Source organism: Lathyrus oleraceus, chromosome 1 (assembly GCF_024323335.1).
Source record: "Lathyrus oleraceus cultivar Zhongwan6 chromosome 1, CAAS_Psat_ZW6_1.0, whole genome shotgun sequence".
Taxonomy (NCBI): Eukaryota; Viridiplantae; Streptophyta; class Magnoliopsida; order Fabales; family Fabaceae; genus Lathyrus; species Lathyrus oleraceus.
In genome coordinates this window covers 172527751-172548543 of record NC_066579.1, presented here as the reverse complement: position 1 = coordinate 172548543, position 20793 = coordinate 172527751, and the positions used below count along the sequence as shown (strand labels likewise).

The 20793-nt window shown below is 39.3% G+C and overlaps 1 pseudogene; it reads right to left on the bottom strand.

Annotated features, from left to right (window-relative positions):
• The window catches only part of LOC127125603 (co-chaperone protein p23-2-like), a 54964-nt pseudogene that overhangs the window by 3483 nt on the left and 30688 nt on the right, over window positions 1-20793 (bottom strand).

Below are 20793 nucleotides of genomic sequence, written 5' to 3'. Positions count from 1 at the left end.
AGGGAGCCCCTGTAGGTCCCCATGTACTCAAGATGATGGGTATGGAAAAACTTGAGAGATTGGTTTTCCCCTCGAAAAAGGAACTTGCAACTGATTTGATTGCAATCGTTGCCAGAGAGTTTCAGTCAATTGTCCTAAATTTCAATATGATTGATATGGACAATCTCTTCCTGAACTGCTCGCCATGTTAAGAACTGCCGAGCAGAATCTGAAGTCAAAAGGAAGTCCATTCTGATGATCGGAAATGGAAAGAGACAGAACAAAAGGCCCACTAAACAGAGTGATAAGGGGAAGGGCAAGGAAGTTGCCAATCCCAGACCCACTGCTGCTTTGAAGCCTAGTGGAGGTATAGCAAAAGAAGGCACCTGCTTCCATTGCGGTAAGACCGGACACTGGAAGAGGAACTGCCCAAAGTACCTGGAAGATAAGAAGAATGGAGTAGAGACTTCAACTTCAGGTATTTTTGTTATTAATTTATCTATTTCTGCATCATGGGTATTAGATACTGGATGCGGTTCTCACATTTATACAAATGTGCAGGGGCTGAAAAGAAGTAGAGATTTGGCAAAATGTGAACTCGACCTACGAGTTGGCTATGGAGCAAAGGTTGCTGCTTTAGCCGTAGGAACTTTTGTATTGACTTTACCTAGTGGTTTAATAATTCAGTTAGGGAACTGTTATTATGTACCTGCAATTAGCAGGAATATTATTTCCATTGCTTGTTTGGACAAGTTTGGTTTTTCATTTATAATAAAGAACAATTGTTGCTCAATTTATTTGAATGATATATTCTATGCTACTGCACAAATGAACAATGGACTATATGTCCTTGATCTTGAAATGCCTATTAATAACATTAATACAACTAGGTAAGAATATTAAAACTCTTCGATCAGATCGAAGTGATGAGTATTTAATCCTAGAGTTTGATGACCATCTGAAAGAGTGTGGGATCCTATCCCAACTTACTCCTCCTGGAACATCCCAATGGAAGGGTGTACCTGAGAGAAGAAATCGAACCCTGTTGGACATGGTCCGATCCATGATGAGTCACACCAATCTTCCAAACTCCTTTTGAGGACATACACCATTGACATTAGCTTACACACTTAACCGTGTTCCATCAAAAGGTTGAAAAGACACCATATGAGATATGGAGTGGTAAGAGACCACATATGTCTTACATGAAGACTTGGGGTTGCGAAGTTTATGTGAAACGACAAATTTCAACTAAGCTTAAGTCCAAATCTGACCAATGCTTATTTGTGGGGGTATCCTAAAGAAACAAGAGGATATTACTTCTACAATCCTTCAGAGGGCAAAGTGTTTGTCGCTCGAACTGGAGTTTTCCTATAAAAGGATTTTAATTCCAAAGGAACCAGTGGGAGGAAAGTAGAGCTTGAAGAAATTCAAGAATCGCAAAGCATTGATACACCTATGGAGGAATTAGAGCAGGAAACACAAGTAGTTGTGGAAGAACAACCTGCTCAAGTAGAACAAGACCAGCGTAGGTCAAGCAGGATACGTCACCTACCTGAAAGATATGGATATCTCATAACAGATCAAGGTGATGTATTACTCATGGATCAAGATGAGCCTGTGACCTACCAAGAGGCCATAACTGGTCCCGAGTCTGAGAAGTGGCTAGAGGCCATGAAATCCGAAATAGATTCCATGTACACGAACCAAGTTTGGAACTTGGTAGAGCCTCCTGTAGGAGTTAATCCTATAGGATGCAAGTGGGTCTTCAAAAAGGAAGACTGACATGGATGGTAAGGTACATACCTATAAGGCAAGACTGGTTGTAAAAGGATATAAACAAATTCATGGTGTTGACTATGATGAAACCTTTTCACCAGTTGCAATGCTTAAATCTATTCGAATTTTACTTGCTATCGCTGCATATCATGATTATGAAATATGGCAAATGGATGTCAAAACTGCTTTCCTTAATGGGAATCTTCTTGAGGATGTGTACATGACACAGCCTGAAGGATTTGACATACCAGAAGAAGCCCATAAGATATGTAAGCTACAAAGATCAATCTATGGATTGAAGCAAGCTTCCAGAAGCTGGAATCTTCATTTTGATGAAACGGTAAAACAATATGGATTCATCAAGAAGGAAGATGAGCCTTGTGTCTACAAGAAGGTTAGTGGGAGCATGATCGTATTCCTGGTATTATATGTAGATGACATATTACTCATTGGAATCGATATCCCTACCCTGCAACAAGTAAAGTCTTGGTTGGGGAAATGCTTTTCTATGAAGGACCTGGGTGAAGCAGCCTATCAGAATCTATAGAGATAGATTATGAAATGCTTGGCCTAAGTCAGAGTACATAGACAAAGTGCTGAGACGCTTTAATATGAATCCAATCTGGTTATGTGTTTTGCTTAAATGGTGGCATTGTGAGCTTGAAAAGTTCAACGCAAGATGCAGTTGCTGATTCTACAACTAAGGCCGAGTATATTGCTGCCTTGAGTGCAGCAAAGGAAGCTGTTTGGATCAATAAACTTGGCATAGTCCCTAGCATTGTGGATCCCATTGGTCTCTATTATGATAACAATGGTGTTATCGCACAAACTAAGGAGCCTCGATCTCACCAACGATCCAAACACATACTTAGGCGTTGTGTGAAAATATGTAAAGTACCTACACTTGACAATGTTGCTAACCCACTGAGAAAGCCTCTTGCGCAGCAGAAGCATGATGGCCATACTAGATCAATGGGCATACGGGGTATGTCTGATTGGCTCTAGTGCTAGTGGGAGATTGTTGGTGTAAGCCCTAGAGGCCAATACTTTTGGTACTTGTATCGAATTATTTATTAATAATAAAAGGCATTTTCTTTATTATGGTTGATTAATAAAGTCCCTAGAATAGATAGTCCGTTTAATGTATTAAGTGTGACTTAATCATGAGAACACATTAAACATAAGGACACTATTCTTAAAGTATCTGTAGTCGAGCTTTAAATGTGAAGTGGGATAACATTAAAGCATTAAGACTATTATGTTTGTAGACTGATGATCACATCTCATGGATCATGGATAAAGAGTTATCAAGTCTTAAACATAGGTATGAATATTAGGAGTAATATTTATACCGGATTGACCCGCTATGAGAATACTATATAGAAAGTTATGCAAAGTGTCATAAGTTATTCTCATGGTGATGATAGTGTATACCACTCTTCGACCTGAAACCACTATGGATCCTAGATGTAGAGTTGAGTGCTTTATTACTGATCAAACGTTATCCGTAACTGGATGACCATAAAGACAGTTGATGGGTACTCCACGAAGCATGCTGAGGGACATGAGTGTCCTAGATGGAATTTGCCAATCCTGCTTAACAGGATAAATGTCTATGGGCCCAATATTGAACTGGACAAGGATGACACGGTCTATACCTTGTGTTCAATATAGACATAAGGGCAAAGGGTAATTATACACATAATTATTATCACAGGAGGTTTTGTCAGATCACATGACATTTTCGTGACTTGGGTAGCAGTGATGTGTTGCTAGATACCGCTCACTGTTTATTATGTTAAATGCATGATTTAATATAATTGCCAACGCCGCGAAAACCTATAGGGTCACACACAAAGGACGGATTGATGAGAGATAGAATAATTAAGGAACATCGTAAGGTACGGTGTACTTAAGAAGAATACGAAATATGGTAAAGTACCAAATACTTAAGTGATTTTGGCATATTCTGAGATATGGGCCAAAATGCACTTAAGTGGGCTTTTTGGCTTGAAGCCCACACAAGTGGTTCTATAAATAGAACCCCTTGGGTAGAAGCATTCACACTCCAGACAACACAACTGAAGAGTTGGAATTTCGTATCTCTCTCTCTCTCACTCAAAGCCTTCACTCACAAACAGCTAGCACTGCGATTGAAGGAATCCATTCGTGTGGACTGAGTAGAGACGTTGTCATCATTCAACGTTCGTGATCGCCCCGTGGATTTGCTTCAAAGGATTCGATCATTATCAGAGATCTGCACCAAAGGTCTGAATCGCCACAAGAGGTAACGATTCTATCACTGATCATGCTCATTCGTAAGGATCACTAATGGAGAAATTTTATATTCCGCTGCGCCTTAGATGGCAATTCTCCTTCATACACTCACCACCAAGTTTGAAAATTTAAGGATGAAAGAAGATGAAAATATTCATGAATTTTACATGAGTATCCTTGAAATTGCCAATGCCTCTGGAGCTTTGGGAGAGAAGATGTCAGATGAAAAGTTAGTAAGAAAAATACTCAGATCAATCCCCAAGAGATTTGCTATGAAAGTAACAGCCATAAAAGAATCTCAAGACATCTCAAATATGAGAGTTGATGAGCTAATTGGATCCCTCCAAACATTTGAGATGGGAATATGTGATGGAGCTGAAAAGAAAGCCAAGAGCATAGCATTCATGTCAAACACTGAAGAGGAAGATGAGGAAGGTGGTCAAGATATTGATGAAGATCTGGAAAATGAGATAGCAATGATGGGAAGACAGTTCAACAGACTGATGAAAAAGGTAGATGTGAGAGCAAAGGGCAATGTTAAGAACATCGCATCTGACATCAGTAAATCCAACAACTTTGGTAAGAAAACAAAGTCTGAAGAAAAGCCCAAAGAATTCCAGTGCTATGAGTGTAATGGGTATGGTCATATTAAAACTGAATATGGGACCTACCTCAAGAAACAAAATAGGAGTCTTATTGCTTCTTTGTCTGATGGAAGTGAAACAGAAGAAGCTACAAACCATGTGACTGCACTGACAGGAAGATGGGGGTCTGAGGAAGAGTCAATTGATGATGAAAGAACCTTTGAAGAGTTTGCCACTACCTACAAAGAGTTGTGCCACAGAAGTACAGGAGTGTGCAGACAAGTTGAAAGCCAGAAGAAAGTGATAGCTCAGCTGGAAAATGAAAAGGAAGAGTATGTGAAAACCATCTCAAAATTAAAGACTGAAGCTATATTCTTAAACTCCAAACTAGAAGAGATGACTAAGTTTGTAAGAATGCTTAACAATGGATCTGCCATCTTAGACAAGATTCTCCAGACTGGCCAAATAACAGGAAACAAATCTGGCATTAGATTCAAGGCTGAGTGCAGTTACACTGGTTGCAAACCAAAATCCAAACCTAAGTGCAGCCATGTTAAAAGCAGGCCTGAGATGTCACATCAGATGTCACAACAGCAGAAAAGGAAACATCAAAGATGGAGATGCCAATACTGTGGAAAATTTGGCCACCTGAAGCCCTTCTGCTATAAGCTATATGGTTATCCTGGCCCTGTTCAGTCTCAATACCAATCAAGATCCAAGCATCACAGGACTGTCAACAAAAAGAAATGGGTTCCTAAGATAAAGGTTACAAGTCTAATAGCTCACACTTCCCTCAGAGTTTCAGCCAAAGAAGATTGGTACTTTGACAGTGGTTGCTCCAGACATATGACTGGGAACAAAAATATGTTAACTGAACTTCACCCTCATGCCATGAGTTATGTTACCTTTGGTAATGGTGCAAAGGGTGAAATTAAGGGAATGGGTAGGCTGGATTGCCCTGGAGTTCCTGACCTTGACGATGTCCTACTTGTTAAGGGATTAACTGTTAATCTTATAAGCATCAGTCAACTATGTGATCAAGGTCTGAATGTAAACTTCACCAGAACTGAATGTCTGATTACTAAAAGGAAAATGAAGTAATCATGAAGGGAGTTAGGTCCAAAGACAACTGCTACATGTGGAGCTCTCAAGAAACTGGATACTCTTCAATGTGTACCTTAGCCAAAGAGGAAGAAGTGAAGATATGGCATCAAAGATTGGGCCACCTGCACCTTAAAGGTATGAAGAGGATCATATCAGTTGAAGTTGTTAGAGGAATTCACAACTTAAAGATTGATGATGGAAAAATCTGTGGAGAATGTCAGATTGGAAAACAAACAAGGATGTCACACCAGAGGCTCAGACATGACACCACTACCAAAGTCTTGGAACTCCTTCATATGGACTTCATGGGACCCATGCAAGTAGAAAGTCTTGGTGGGAAGAAGTATGCATTTGAGAACAACTGGGACCCATGTGGTGGTGGATGATTTCTCCAGATACACCTGGATCAATTTTATAAGAGAAAAATCTGATGTATTTGAAGTCTTTAAGGAGCTTTGTCTGAAACTTCAAAGGGAAAAAGAAATTCCTGTTGTCAAAATTAGAAGTGATCATGGGAAGGAGTTTGAGAACAACACATTTGCTGAATTCTGCTCTTCAGAAGGAATTCATCATGAGTTCTCATCTCCCATCACTCCCCAGCAAAACGGTGTGGTGGAAAGAAAAAATAGAACTCTTCAAGAATCAGCCAGAGCTATGATTCATGCTAAGAAATTGCCCTACCATTTTTGGGCTGAAGCCATGAACACAGCCTGTTATGTTCACAACAGAGTGACATTAAAGAAAGGGACTCTCACAATCCTTTATGAAGTCTGGAAAGGAAGAAAACCTACAGTCAAATACTTCCATGTATTTGGTAGCAAATGCTATATCTTGGTTGATCGTGAGCAAAGAAGGAAGATGGATCCCAAAAGTGATGAAGGAATATTTCTGGGCTATTCAACAAATAGCAGAGCTTACAGGGTCTTTAATTCCAGAACTAATGTCTTCATGGAATCCATTAATGTTGGGTTGATGACCAACAGATTGATGTCATAGACGATGTCGAGACATCTCTGAATGAGTCTCCAGCTGACCTCTCAAACAAAAATAAGGAAGAAGAACCTCCTCAAGCTGAACCTGAAGATGACAAAATCAAAAAGGGTCCCTCTATCAGAATTCAGAAGGATCATCCCAAAGATCTTATCATAGGAGATCCAGATAAAGGAGTCACTACTAAATCAAGGGAAATGACCTCACATGGATGCTTTGTGTCAAAGATTGAACCCAGAAATATCAAGGAAGCCTTGACTGATGAGTTCTGGATCAATGCCATGCAAGAGGAGTTAGGCCAATTCAAGAGGAATGAAGTATGGGAATTGGTCCCTAGACCTGAAGGAGTAAATGTCATAGGTACAACGTGGGTATATAAGAATAAATCTGATGAACAAGGGGTTGTTACTAAAAACAAATCTAGATTAGTAGCTCAAGGATATACTCAAGTTGAAGGAGTAGACTTTGATGAAACATTTGCTCCTGTAGCTCGCCTTGAGTCAATTAGATTATTGCTTGGAGTGGCATGTATTCTGAAATTCAAACTGTTTCAAATGGATGTGAAAAGTGCCTTCCTGAATGGCTACTTAAATGAAGAAGTATATGTTGAACAACCTAAAGGATTCACAGATCCAAATCTTCCACAACATGTGTACAGATTGAAGAAAGCCCTCTATGGGTTGAAGCAAGCTCCCAGGGCTTGGTATGAGAGACTCACAGTGTTCCTCACTGACAATGGATACAGGAAAGGAGGTATTGACAAAACTCTGTTTGTGAAGAATGAAGGAGGAAAGCTCATGGTAGCACAAATATATGTAGACGACATTGTATTTGGTGGGATCTCAGAACAGATGGTTGAACATTTTGTTAGACAAATGCAATCTGAGTTTGAGATGAGCCTTGTTGGAGAACTGACCTACTTTCTTGGGCTACAAGTCAAACAGATGGAAGACTCTATCTTTCTATCTCAAAGCAAGTATGCCAAGAACATTGTGAAGAAGTTTGGCATGGAAAATGCAAGTCATAAAAGGACACCTGCTCCTACTCATGTGAAAATCTCCAAAGATGAGAATGGTGTCAGTGTAGATCAGAGTCTATACAAAAGCATGATAGGTAGTCTGCTATATCTCACAACAAGCAGACCTGACATTGCATTTGCTGTAGGTGTATGTGCTAGGTATCAAGTTGAACCAAAAGTTAGTCACATAAACCAAGTGAAGAAAATACTGAAATATGTCAATGGCACCAGTGACTATGGGATGTTTGGATCTGGAACCATGCTGACTGGTTACTGTGATGCTGACTGAGCTGGAAGTGCTGATGATAGGAAAAGCACATCTGGAGGATGCTTCTTTTTGGGGAAAAATCTGATTTCATGGTTCAGCAAGAAACAAAAATGTGTATCTCTATCCACTACTAAAGTTGAATACATAGCAGTTGGGAATAGCTGTTCTCAACTGGTCTGGATGAAGCAAATGTTGTCTGAATACAATGTCACATAAGAAGTCATGACATTATACTGTGATAACCTGAGTGCCATAAATATTTCCAAAAATCCTATTCAACATAGCAGGACAAAGCACATTGACATTCGTCATCACTTTATTAGAGAACTTGTAGAAGAAAAGATCATAACTCTGGAGCATGTCACTACTGAAAAGCAATTAGCAGACATTTTCACTAAAGCTTTGGATGCCAATCAATATGAATGTTTAAAGGGGAAGTTGGGGATCTGTGTTCATGAGAACCTATAGCAAGCAAAGGAGTTTGGGTTTGTTCATCCCAGAGGATATTTCTGACTGGGTGAAGTGTGTTGTGGCGAAGACTGGTCTAGTGTGGCTGAAGATGTGTTGTTGATGGTTGGAGGCTGAAGTTTTATTGTTCACCTTTGGTCAATTTTGACTAAAAAGGGGGAGAAGTGTTGATGTGGAAACAATTGTTGATATGGAGTTGTGAGTTGTATGTAGCTGAACTGAAGGACAACTATTATTGAAGGTAGTGCACAGGTGTTAAAACAGAATGTTGTTCTGTTTACAGATGTCAAAGAGGATGTCTGATATGATGCACAGGTGTTGATGTTGAAGCAGATGTCAGAATGACATTCTGGCTAGTACAGGTGCTGGAGTTACAGTAGATGTTGTTTGTTGTATGCACAGATTTAGGGGGAGAAGGAGTACCCTTGTGCATTTGTGTGTCTTATTAGTTGCATCCATAACTAGTAATTCTGTTTGTGTTGCACAGATTTAGGGGGAGGAGAACTACCCTTGTGCATGTGTGTATTACTAGTAACTAGCTAGTAATTGTGTTGCTTCTGCTGCTGTTTAAACTACTGTTATGTTGTTTAACTGCTGATAGTTTACCTTGTGAACAAAAAGGACAGATATATGTTTTAGCCAAAATTTGCCAAAGGGGGAGTTTGTTGATTCTTAGTGTTGGCAGCAATTTTGGTAAAACAAAGAGTGTTCACAAGATGTTATGTGTGATGTCTTAACATAAGATATCCTATGTACCTGCTGGAGTTCAAGAACATGTTCATGCAGGATTATTTCAGAATGTCATATACAATGCCATGGCTTCTGATATTGGATGTACCTGCTGAAGCTTAAATGAATGACATGTTCATGCAGGATTGTTTCAAGATGTCATACACAAGGTTATGGCATCTGATATGGTTGTACCTGCTGGAAGTTATAAAAGGAATTATTGAATTATGCAGGATTTTTCCAGGATGTTAGACCCGATGTCATGACATCCTATACACAGAACATTCAGTGTGAATGTTTGGTGTTTTGTGATTGCACAATTAATGGCAATCTATGTATGATTGAAGATCTGATTAGCTGGTGTAAGACCCCAATTTTGTCCCTAAGATCCCTCATGGCATCATATCATATCACATCATTGCCTCAAGGATCATTGTGCACCTTTGTTTCCCTCCTAGTGGGTGGGTTATCTTGTGAGTGTGATTCTTGATCACCAAGCATGTATTGCATTTGTATATCATTGCTTTTCATTTGTTTATTAATCCAAAAGTACAAAAATATTGTCATCTAACCTTGTTACTTGCAGATGAAGCAACATTAGGTCAAACCAGTCAAAGGCATTCCTTGAGCAATAGATGGTGGCCATTTTGAAGAATTTGGGCACCATGATCATTCATAAGGGTTCATATGAGTTGTGATATCTTTTGGAATCAAGATCTCAAGTGGTTGAGGCTTGAAATTCATCAAAGCATGGCTCAGTCAACCAAAACCCTAGCAAAGTCAACTGTGGTCAACTGCGCATTTAATCAGGGATTTGATGGTGGGAAATGGTTTGAGAGGTCTCAATCATGTCCATACAAGCCTTATATAACATGTCAAACATCATCATTGAGGAATTGGAGGTCAGACAAAAAGTTTCCAAAAATAGCAAGTGACCTGTAATTTCCAACTGCCAAAAATGGAAAGGTCCTCTCCTCAACTTTACATCATTAAGCAAGCTTCAAATCAAATTTTGTCCAACATGAAAGTTGAATATCTTGCTGTTACCTTTCCAAAAAGTCCAAGAACACCCATTTCTCATTTGTGGTTGGCAAGTTATGATCAAATCATTTTCAAGAAATCTTGAATTTCAAGGAGGCATAACTCTTGAACCAAATGGCCAATTCATGTGATTCTTTTTTGAGCAAATCCCATTTGACATGAGCTATCATAATCCATCATCACATTTCATTAAAAATCATCACATAAAAAGTCCATTTTTCAAGTGATTCATTTTGAATTTTTGGAGGGAAATAGTGAATTTGAAAACCATGCATCATTTTCATGCCAAACCAATTCAAATGGCTTTAAAACAGGTTTTGTGACTTGCTGCAAGAAGAATTACATTGTTCCATTGGTTGCATTTGAAAAAGGGCATTTTTGCCAAATTGCATAACAAGCTTCATTTCACTAATCCATTTTCATTTGGCCTAATCGTGTTTAGCAAGTGGATTAACAGGTACTATAAGACCTTAATCATAACAGAAAATCGGGATCAACAATCACAATCTCAGATCCAAACCAAAAATCTCCAAAATTCTCTCAATTTCTCTCAAACTTTTTTTCACTTTTCCATCGAAATTCTTAATTCTTTTTGCTGGTGCTTGTGTTGATCATCATTTACAGGTGTTATTGAAGATCTGTTTGAAGCAAAAGTGTGGAAATCCTTGAAGATTGCAACTGTTGAAGCTTGGTGCATTCACATGGCAGTTTGAAGTTTCTTCGAACCTGAGCATTGTTGAGCTAAAGAACATCCTTCATTCATCTTCCTATTGATCATTGAGCATCTGTTTTCACCATTGGAGCCTTGAATCCAACAGAATCAAGATCTGCATCTTCAAGAGGTAAGAACTCGATGCTTCCAATTCTCACAATTAGCATATGGCTTTGGTAGATCTTTTATTGTAGAGCATGCTGCAACTTGAATCGTGCATTTTCATTAAGTTTTGAGCAAGATATCTTGATTTGAAGTTTGGATTATGAAACTTGTTTTGCTCGATTCTTTTGCTATGAGTAAAATTAATTGAAATCCATGCTATATTGTTGATGTATGATGAATGTTGGTTCTAATGATATATGTTTCGTGGATTTCTGTGAGAGTTGGATCTTGAGCATGATGAACAGCAAGAACATGTGATGAATGCTTCAATTTCGTTTCCAGATTTTTCTTTGATCCATTTGCCTGTGAGTTTGTCTGGAATTTGTGTTTGTAGCCAATTGTCGTGCGCCACCTCACTTAGTGAAACGCGGCATTTCACTAAGTGACGCCAGTTTCAAATCCACACGCGGTTCGAATCCGGCGTCCAGCATTTCTATTTTTGGCTTTGTGTATTTTCTTCATGTTATGCTTACCATGTCCATGCCTTCCATTCATCATTTTTATTTTTCTTCCATATTGAAAAAATGATAACTCATAAAATACTCATCCAATTTACATGATTATTTTTGTGAATTGTTACTCTTCATGTCCTTTACTTTTTGATGATTTTTAATAAATTTGTGCACGTGTAGAAAAAATAAATGCCTAGGGTTTGTTTTCACATGTCATTTGTTGCACCATGCTTGTTATTTCTTTTATGAAATCCTGATGCTTATTTGGAAATTCTTGAAATTTTACATGTGTGATCTAGACTCATTCCTGGTCATTTTGGTATATAGTTTGCTATTTTTGAGTTCTGGATTGTGAGATGCGATGTAATCTTTGGAGGTGTGACAATGTATGTCACACCATGTCTTGTTCATGTTCTTGATTTTATTTTCCATACCTATTGAACTTGAATTGATCTGGATTTTTTCATGTTGATACTTATGGATGCTAAGTTTGCTTGTGATTTTTCCTGGAATTTTTGAATGCAATTTCTATTTGTTTGAGAATTTTCCCCCTGTTTGATCATTTGTGAATCTTTTGTGAGTCATGATATCATTTGATTTGTGAAATTCTTGTGGTTTATTGGATGGACTTGAAATTTGGCATGTGTATTATAGACATCTTGAAGTTTGCCATGGCTTTGATCTCATTCATTTATCATGTTTGGTTGCTGTTTTATGCTTACTTGAAGTTGATGCATGATTTAGTGACTTGTATGAGCTTGCTTGTACATGCTTTGATTTGTTGATTTTAATTTACATACTTCCACTTATCCAAATGACATAATTTTTGGTGTGTTGCTCATTGAATGTGTTCTGTTTAAGCATGATTTTTCTGGGAATTTATTGAGCCATTTTGGTATTGATATGCTTATGCTCATTCTGTTTGCTCCAATGTGTTTCAATTTGCATAATTTGACATGATTTGCTTATGAAATGGATTTGGTGCATATTTTTGACATGAGACCAATTGGACTTTGTTCTTATTTGATTAATCTTGATTTTGGTTGATTTTCAGGTTCTGTTTTAAATTTTTTCCCTATCTTGGACCCTAGGCTTTGGCCAAAGGGCTTGCTTCTCATATTTGAAGTTTTGTTTCAGGTTGCACATGCAAGTTATACAATTGATGATGCCTCATCTTGAGAGCATTTGATAGTTGCTTTTGATTACTAATGTGTGTTTTGTAGGTTGAAGTTGATTCAATTGGGATTAACTTGTGGCTTTTACCTTTGCCTATATTGGTTGTCTGTTGCATTAACTGTTGGTTGATTGTCTGTATAACATACTAATTTGTTTGATGTTTCTACAGGTACATTTAGTTGCTATTAGTTCCATTGTGAACTTGATATTGCTTTGCTTGATAGCATTAGAATTGAGGTAGAATCTCTTGTCTCCATGTAGTCTGGAAGACCTGGCTTGTTACTTAGCCAGGCGCCTGTCTGAAGTCCTCCTTAAGAGGCAATGTTTGTGATTGTTTACTTTTGTCCCCAAGCAGGAAAAGACCTCATATGAGGCAATTGGTAGATAGAAGAGATATGTAGCCTATCTCCTACTATTCTGTGTGTCTTCCCATTGCTCACATTACATGTTTGTAGCAGTGTGGATCCTAACCCAAGATCTATCGAGTCCTTAACTTGTGGAGAGAGTTCCATCTTTCTGAACTCCCACACCTTCTGATATTCAATGCTCTCCCTGACCAGGGATAAGAGCAATGAGGCACACCCCTCATATCCTTTCATCTGCTTCACCTTGGCTCTCAATGTCAAGGTTAAGAGCACCATTTACCCCATCCCAGTTGACTTTAAAGTCTAACCTTTGTTTGAGCCTAATTGCTTGGTTATAGTGTGTGCTAAATGACTTTGTTTGATTGATTGTTTGCTTCATCTGTACATGTTTGCTTGTTTGCCATTGTGCATTTATCATCATTAATTGTTCATTATTGCATGATCATCATTTCCTATCTTTGTGATCCATCTTTGGTTTACCCATTGAGGACAATTGTAAGTCCATCCATTGGCCATTGTTCCTATGATTTGGAAGGGATAGAGTGTAAGACCAATTCATTTGGCTACTTATGTCCATTGCTTAGTGCTTGTTTGTTTGTTGTATGTGAGGATGCAATTATAAGTCCAGGTTGTTGGCATTTGTATTTCCTATGATCATCTGTTGGAGGTTAGAGTAAGCCCAGATAGATTGGCATCTGACATCCATCTTTTTGCTTGTGTTTGCTTTGTGAGGATACAATTGTAAGACCATGTTGTTGGCATTTGTACTCCTATGATCATCCTTTGGAGGTTGGTATAAGTCCAGATAGATTAGCATCTGACATCCATGTTTTGTTTTACCTTGGGAGATTGGAATAAGTCCATTTATTGGCATCTGATATCCGCTTTTGCTTTGTAAGATTGGTATAAGTCCATTGATGGCATCCGGTATCATTGTTTTGTTTTAGGAGATTGGTGTAAATCCATTTATTGGTATCCGGTATCCGCTTTCGTTTGTGAGATTGGTATAAGCCCATTGATGGCATCCGGTATCACCTTGCTTTTATTTGCTTATTTGCTCTTTGCCTATTCCTAAGGACACACTTGAATCATCTTCTATATGATCTCAAGAGGTGAACCTTTCTAGGAAGTTTTACACTCCACTCTCCATAGCCTCTTTGTCCTAAACCTTTTCACACTTTGCTTTCAAAAAAAACTTTGACTTGTTGTGCAAACATCTTCATGTCTCTTCAAATTAGAAACCTGGACCCTAAGTCCTTGACTTTTCAAACTCAATTTCATAACACTTCTTTGAATCAATCTTAATCATACCTTGACCATATTTTGTGAATACTCATAATCAATTAACTTCACCCATTCAATTGTTTTGTGGCTTTGTCCATTGTTAATATGTTTTCATACATTAGCCTTAGGTTTCAATTACCATAGTGGTTGATGTAAATCTTACCTTATCCTTAGTGAGTTGATTGTAAGTCTTCCATACTTATTATAGGGTTAACCCCTCACTAGTATGTTGAAGCCGTCCTCGCATGGTGGATTGTTGATTCAGGTTGAGTTTTCTCCCATTGGTAATGAAAAGCCTTAGTGCTCTTGTGTTTAAAAATGAATTCACTAATTTTTGGAAATCTTTTAGCCGAACTACGGCGTTTTGATCCTTACCTTTGATGGAAGGTACGTAGGCAACTGGTTCATCCGTTCGAACACAAAAATAATAAAATTGTACATTCTTTTCTCATCTTCCCATTCATGTTTGCACAATATGTCATAAGCAAATTAACAATTTTATACAACAAGTGTGAAAAGGGCTCCCTAGGAGTACCTAGGACGTGATGGGTGCCTAACACCTTCCCATTGCGTAATTTACCCCTTACCCAGATTCTCTGATCTTTTCATTAGTTTTCTATGTGTAAAACTTCTTAGGCCTTTGTTCGCTTTTTAGCCATTCCTTAGGATAAATAAAAGTGCGATGGCGACTCGATTCTTTGTATGCTTTGCTTATGGTTTAATCAATAAATCATATAGCGACGAATACACCGCTACAGAAAAGTGGCGACTCTTCTGGGGATAAAATTAGACCTTCCCTGGTGGTATTGCCTACTTTTCACCCTTGTTGTATGATATTTGTTTATGTGTTATTTGACATATTTTTGTACAATTTGGGATAACTGTATTGGTTGTAATGTTTGAATTGCTTGATATACAATTGTTGTTTGCTTTGGTGATCTCTGTGAGATGAGTTCTATACCCGAACTCGAGTGCACTCTAGGATAGGAGAATGGCGTAGTATTGTTGACTGGTGTGGAGTATTCCTTAGCCAGTTGACTTGCGAGTCCATTCACTTGGTGGAGGTCATGTTGGATTAATAATGTCACACAAGTTATTTGTGGTTAGGCATTATTCTTTCAATCATGTGCCTTAGAAGCCAAGGACCTTAGTTTACCAAACCCATCTTGGCCTATTTTTAGGACGTAGTGAGGAGGTCGTTCAGATGTAAGATCTGATGCGATTGTTACGCGATACTACACTCATAAGAGTCTCTCTTGAGAATATTTTTGGAATACGAGTATTCGTTCCTCCGATAATATTCGAAAGATGGGACGATGATTATGGGAACCTCTGGTAGAACATGTTCGGCAGGTTTAAATCCTAGTACATTCCCTTTGGGTGGTTCTTAACCGAGACTCCATGCTCGTGACTCTCAGCAAACCCGTGATTCGTGGTTGAGTCGTTCAAACATCGTTAATATCAATGGAACTTGGGCGTTGATAAGGTGAAAACCATAATCCGCCAAAATGGATGGTTGATATTAAGGATGATTGAGCCGGTTCATGTACCGTTAATATCAATGGAACTTGGGTGTTGATAAGGTGAAAACCTAAATCCGCCAAAATGGATGATTGATATTAGGGATACAATGAGCTTTCCCATGACCTTTGTCTGGTGTGACTTGCTTGATCCTTGAGTGTGATTGTTGCATTCATGCATTCATGCATTCATCCGCATCCATATCATCAGATAAAAAGAATATTTTCAAGGAACTCAAAGGAGTTTATTTGAAAAAAAATTCAAACATGGAAAAAACCGGAAAAAAAATTTACCTGATATATCTGATGAGATTTTCTCATATACGATCAAAATGTTAAATATTTCAAAGTTTGCAAATAAAACCCTCGAGTTCCTTTGAAATAAAAACAAATCATCTGCACGAGCATTGCATGCATCATGTGCACAAGCGGGTTTTGTTCCGGTCTCCCGTCCTGTAGTCTGACCCTGCGATCTTCATTTATTTTGAAGACGCACTTCGACGGTACTACACCAGAGCCGATTCTTCGAGATTGATGGATTATCTTGAACAAGAGAACTGTGAGCTCAAGGAGGAATTTGCCAGACTAAGTGCTTTTGATGGATTTATTCCTGGTTAGCCATTTGTCTTCTTTCTCATATATTGACGCTGAGGATGAAGTTGGAACCTCTTTCCAAGCTTTATCTATTGATGAACCAATTGAGAAGAAGTCTCCTTCATTTTCTTCCTACAAAGATGCGAAGCTGGCCATTGAATGTGGTGCAGTCGCTGGATTAGGAAAGGTGATTGAGCTTGAAGACAATAGATCCCGGGCTGGCATTGGCTACTGTTCTGGGGCATTTAATGAGCAAGGTTTGTTCACGAGTGGAGGATTCATCCATGGTGATCAACCTGAGAAGAGGCTGCTGCTATTCTGGAAGAGGATGCAGAGGATCTGAACAATTTCATCATACCTGGTGGTGTCTGCCACAATTGGGTCGCTGTAGATGTTCCTACAGTCATCCATAGATCAGAGTAATTGTTTACTTTGTTTAAAACCCTTCTCCCATGCCAAAAGGAGAAGTGATGACATTGTTGGCAGCATTTAATACAATGATATTTTCATTCAATTAATGCATTGTTAAACATTTGTTTTCACTTTTTGCTTTTGCATGAAATCAGTGATCACAAAAAACCCATAAAAACAAGAATAAAAGCAAACATTTTTCATCTGCATAATGATTTGCTTGTTTAAATTCTAAAGTTTTTCATTAACCAAAATCATTATGCAGGTTGATCTTAGAACCCATTGAACATAATGATCCAACGCCATCTCCCAATTTTGAATTCCCTGTATTTGAGGCAGAGGAAGATGATGTTGAAGAGATTCCTGATGAGATTACCCGTCTCCTTGAGCACGAGAAGAAGATCATTCAGCCGCACCTTGAGGATTTGGAAACAGTCAACTTGGGGTCTGAGGATTGTGTTCGTATGGTGAAGATTGGGGCACTTCTTGAAGAGTCTGTCAAGAAGGAGTTGATCAGCTTGCTACGAGAATATTCAGATATCTTCGCTTGGTCATATGAAGACATGCCGGGTCTAGATACAGATATTGTGCAACATTTCCTGCCTTTGAAGCCTGAGTGCGTGCCTGTGAAGCAGAAGCTCAGAAGAACTCATCCAGATATGGCAGTGAAGATCAAATAGGAAGTTCAGAAGCAAATTGATGCGGGGTTTCTGGTGACTTCTACATATCCTCAATGGGTGGCCAATATTGTGCATGTGCCTAAGAAGGACGGAAAAGTCCGTATGTGCGTTGATTACAGATATTTGAACAAAGCTAGTCCCAAAGATGATTTTCCTCTACCACACATTGATATGTTGGTAGACAATACAGCGAAATTCAAAGTCTTTTCGTTTATGGACGGATTTTCCGGATATAACCAGATCAAAATGGCACCCGAAGATATGGAGAAGACAAGATTCATCACACCTTGGGGAACATTCTGTTATCGAGTGATGTCCTTCGGTTTGAAGAACGCCGGAGCCACGTATCAACGAGCTATGACTACCTTGTTTCATGATATGATGCACAAGGAGATAGAGGTCTATGTTGATGATATGATTGCTAAGTCCCGAACGGAAGTTGAACATGTTGAGCATTTGTTGAAGCTTTTTCAGTGTCTGGGGAAGTTTAGACTTCGTCTGAATCCGAACAAATGTACATTTGGAGTCCGTTCCGGCAAGTTGTTGGGTTTCGTTGTCAGTGAAAGAGGTATTGAAGTTGATCCTGCAAAGGTCAAAGCAATACAAGAGATGCTTGCACCCAAAACTGAGAAGCAAGTCCGAGGTTTTCTTGGCCGCTTGAACTACATTTCCAGATTTATGTCCCACATGACTGCCACATGTGCGCCGATATTCAAGCTCCTCCGGAAAGATCAGTCTCATGATTGGACCGAGGATTGCCAGAAAGCTTTCGACAGTATCAAAGAGTATCTGTCTGAACCTCCGATCTTATCCCCTCCTGTGGAAGGAAGACCTCTGATTATGTATTTGACTGTTCTTGAAGACTCGATGGGTTGTGTCCTGGGTCAACAGGATGAATCAGGGAAGAAAGAATCCGCTATATATTACCTCAGTAAGAAGTTTACTGATTGTGAGTCTCGGTACTCTATGCTTGAGAAGACGTGATGTGCTTTAGCTTGGGCTGCTAAGCGTTTACGCCAGTACATGATAAATCATACAACTTGGTTGATATCCAGAATGGATCCAATCAAGTATATCTTCGAGAAGCCTGCTTTAACTGGGAGGATTGCCCATTGGCAGATGTTGTTGTCTGAGTATGATATTGAGTATCGAGCTCAGAAAGCTATCAAAGGTAGTATCTTGGCTGACCATTTAGCGCACCAGCCAATTGAAGATCATCAGTCAGTTCAGTATGACTTCCCAGATGAGGAGATTCTGTATTTGAAAATGAAAGATTGTGATGAGCCTACACTTGATGAAGGTCCGGAACCTGGTTCCAGATGGACGATGGTGTTTGATGGCGCTGTAAATCAGTACGGAAACGGTATTGGGGCAGTAATCATTACTCCTCATGGCACGCATATTCCGCTTACAGCAAGGCTAACTTTCAAATGCACGAATAATATGGCTGAGTATGAGGCCTGTATTATGGGACTGGAAGAATGCATTGAATTGAGAATCAAGCATCTTGATGTGTATGGTGATTCGGCCCTGGTTGTCAATCAGATCAAGGGTGAATGGGAGACGAATCAGCCAAGTCTCATTCCGTACAGAGATTATGCAAGAAGGATTTCAACGTTCTTTACAGAAGTTGACTTTCATCATATTCCTCGAGAGGATAATCGGATGGCAGATGCTCTTTCTACGCTTGCCTCAATGATTGTGGTCAAGTATTGGAATGAAGTTCCTAATATTGCCGTGATGCGCTTGGATAGACCAGCTCACGTATTTGCAGTAGAAGAAGTGAATGATGACAAGCCTTGGTATTTTGATATCAAGAATTTCCTCCAGAACCAGGTCTACCCTCCTGGGGCATCTGGGAAAGATAGGAAAACTTTGAGAAGGTTGTCAGGCAGTTTCTACCTCAGTGGTGAAGTGCTGTACAAGAGAAATTTTGATATGGTTTTGCTCAGATGCATGGATAGACACGAAGCAAACCTGTTGATGACTGAGGTCCATGAGGGTTCATTTGGTACTCATTCCAATGGACATGCCATGGCTAGAAAGATGTTGAGAGCAGGCTACTATTGGCTGACAATGGAGTCTGATTGTTGCAAATATGTGAAGAAATGCCACAAGTGTCAGATTTATGCGGATAAGATTCATATTCCTCCGACACATCTGAATGTGATTTCATCACCATGGCCTTTCTCTATGTGGGGAATCGACATGATCGGCATGATTGAACCGAAAGCGTCCAATGGGCACAGGTTTATTCTCGTAGCAATTGACTACTTCACCAAATGGGTCGAAGCCGCTTCGTATGTGAATGTGACCAGACAGGTGGTTGTGAAGTTTATCAAGAACCAGTTGATTTTCCGTTATGGTGTGCCAGATAAGATCATTACTGATAATGGATCTAATCTGAATAATAAGATGATGGATGAGCTGTGCGCTGAATTCAAGATTGCACACCATAATTCTTCTCCCTACAGACCTAAGATGAATGGGGCTGTTGAAGCTGCTAATAAGAATATCAAGAAGATTATCCAGAAGATGACAGTTACATACAAAGATTGGCATGAGATGCTGCCATTTGCTTTGCATGGATACCGTACATCTGTACGCACTTCAACAGGGGCAACCCCTTTCTCTCTTGTTTACGGCATGGAGGCTGTTCTCCCAGTAGAGGTGGAGATCCCATCAATGAGAGTCTTGATGGAAGCCAAGTTGACTGATGCTGAACGGATTCAGAGTCGTTATGACCAACTGAATTTGATTGAAGAGAAGAGATTGACTGCCATGTGTCATGGTCAGTTATATCAGCAGAGAATGAAGAAAGCATTCGATAAGAAGGTCAAGCCTCGTGTGTTCCGAGAAGGTGACCTCGTGCTCAAGAAAGTCTTGTCATTCGTGCCCGATTCCAGGGGCAAGTGGACTCCAAACTACGAGGGTCCATATGTTGTTAAGAGAGCCTTTTCAGGCGGAGCTTTGATGCTTACAACAATGGATGGGGAGGATTTCACTCGTTCTGTGAATTCAGATGCAGTCAAGAAATACTTTGCCTAAAAAAAAAGAAAGTATATGCAAATGAAAAACAGAATAGCTCGCTAAGTTGAAAACCCGAAAGGGCGGCTTAGGCAGAAATGAGCGTCTCGGTGGAGAACCCGAAAGGGCGATCCAGGCAAAGATTAGAGACTTGAAAAAAATGAATTTGC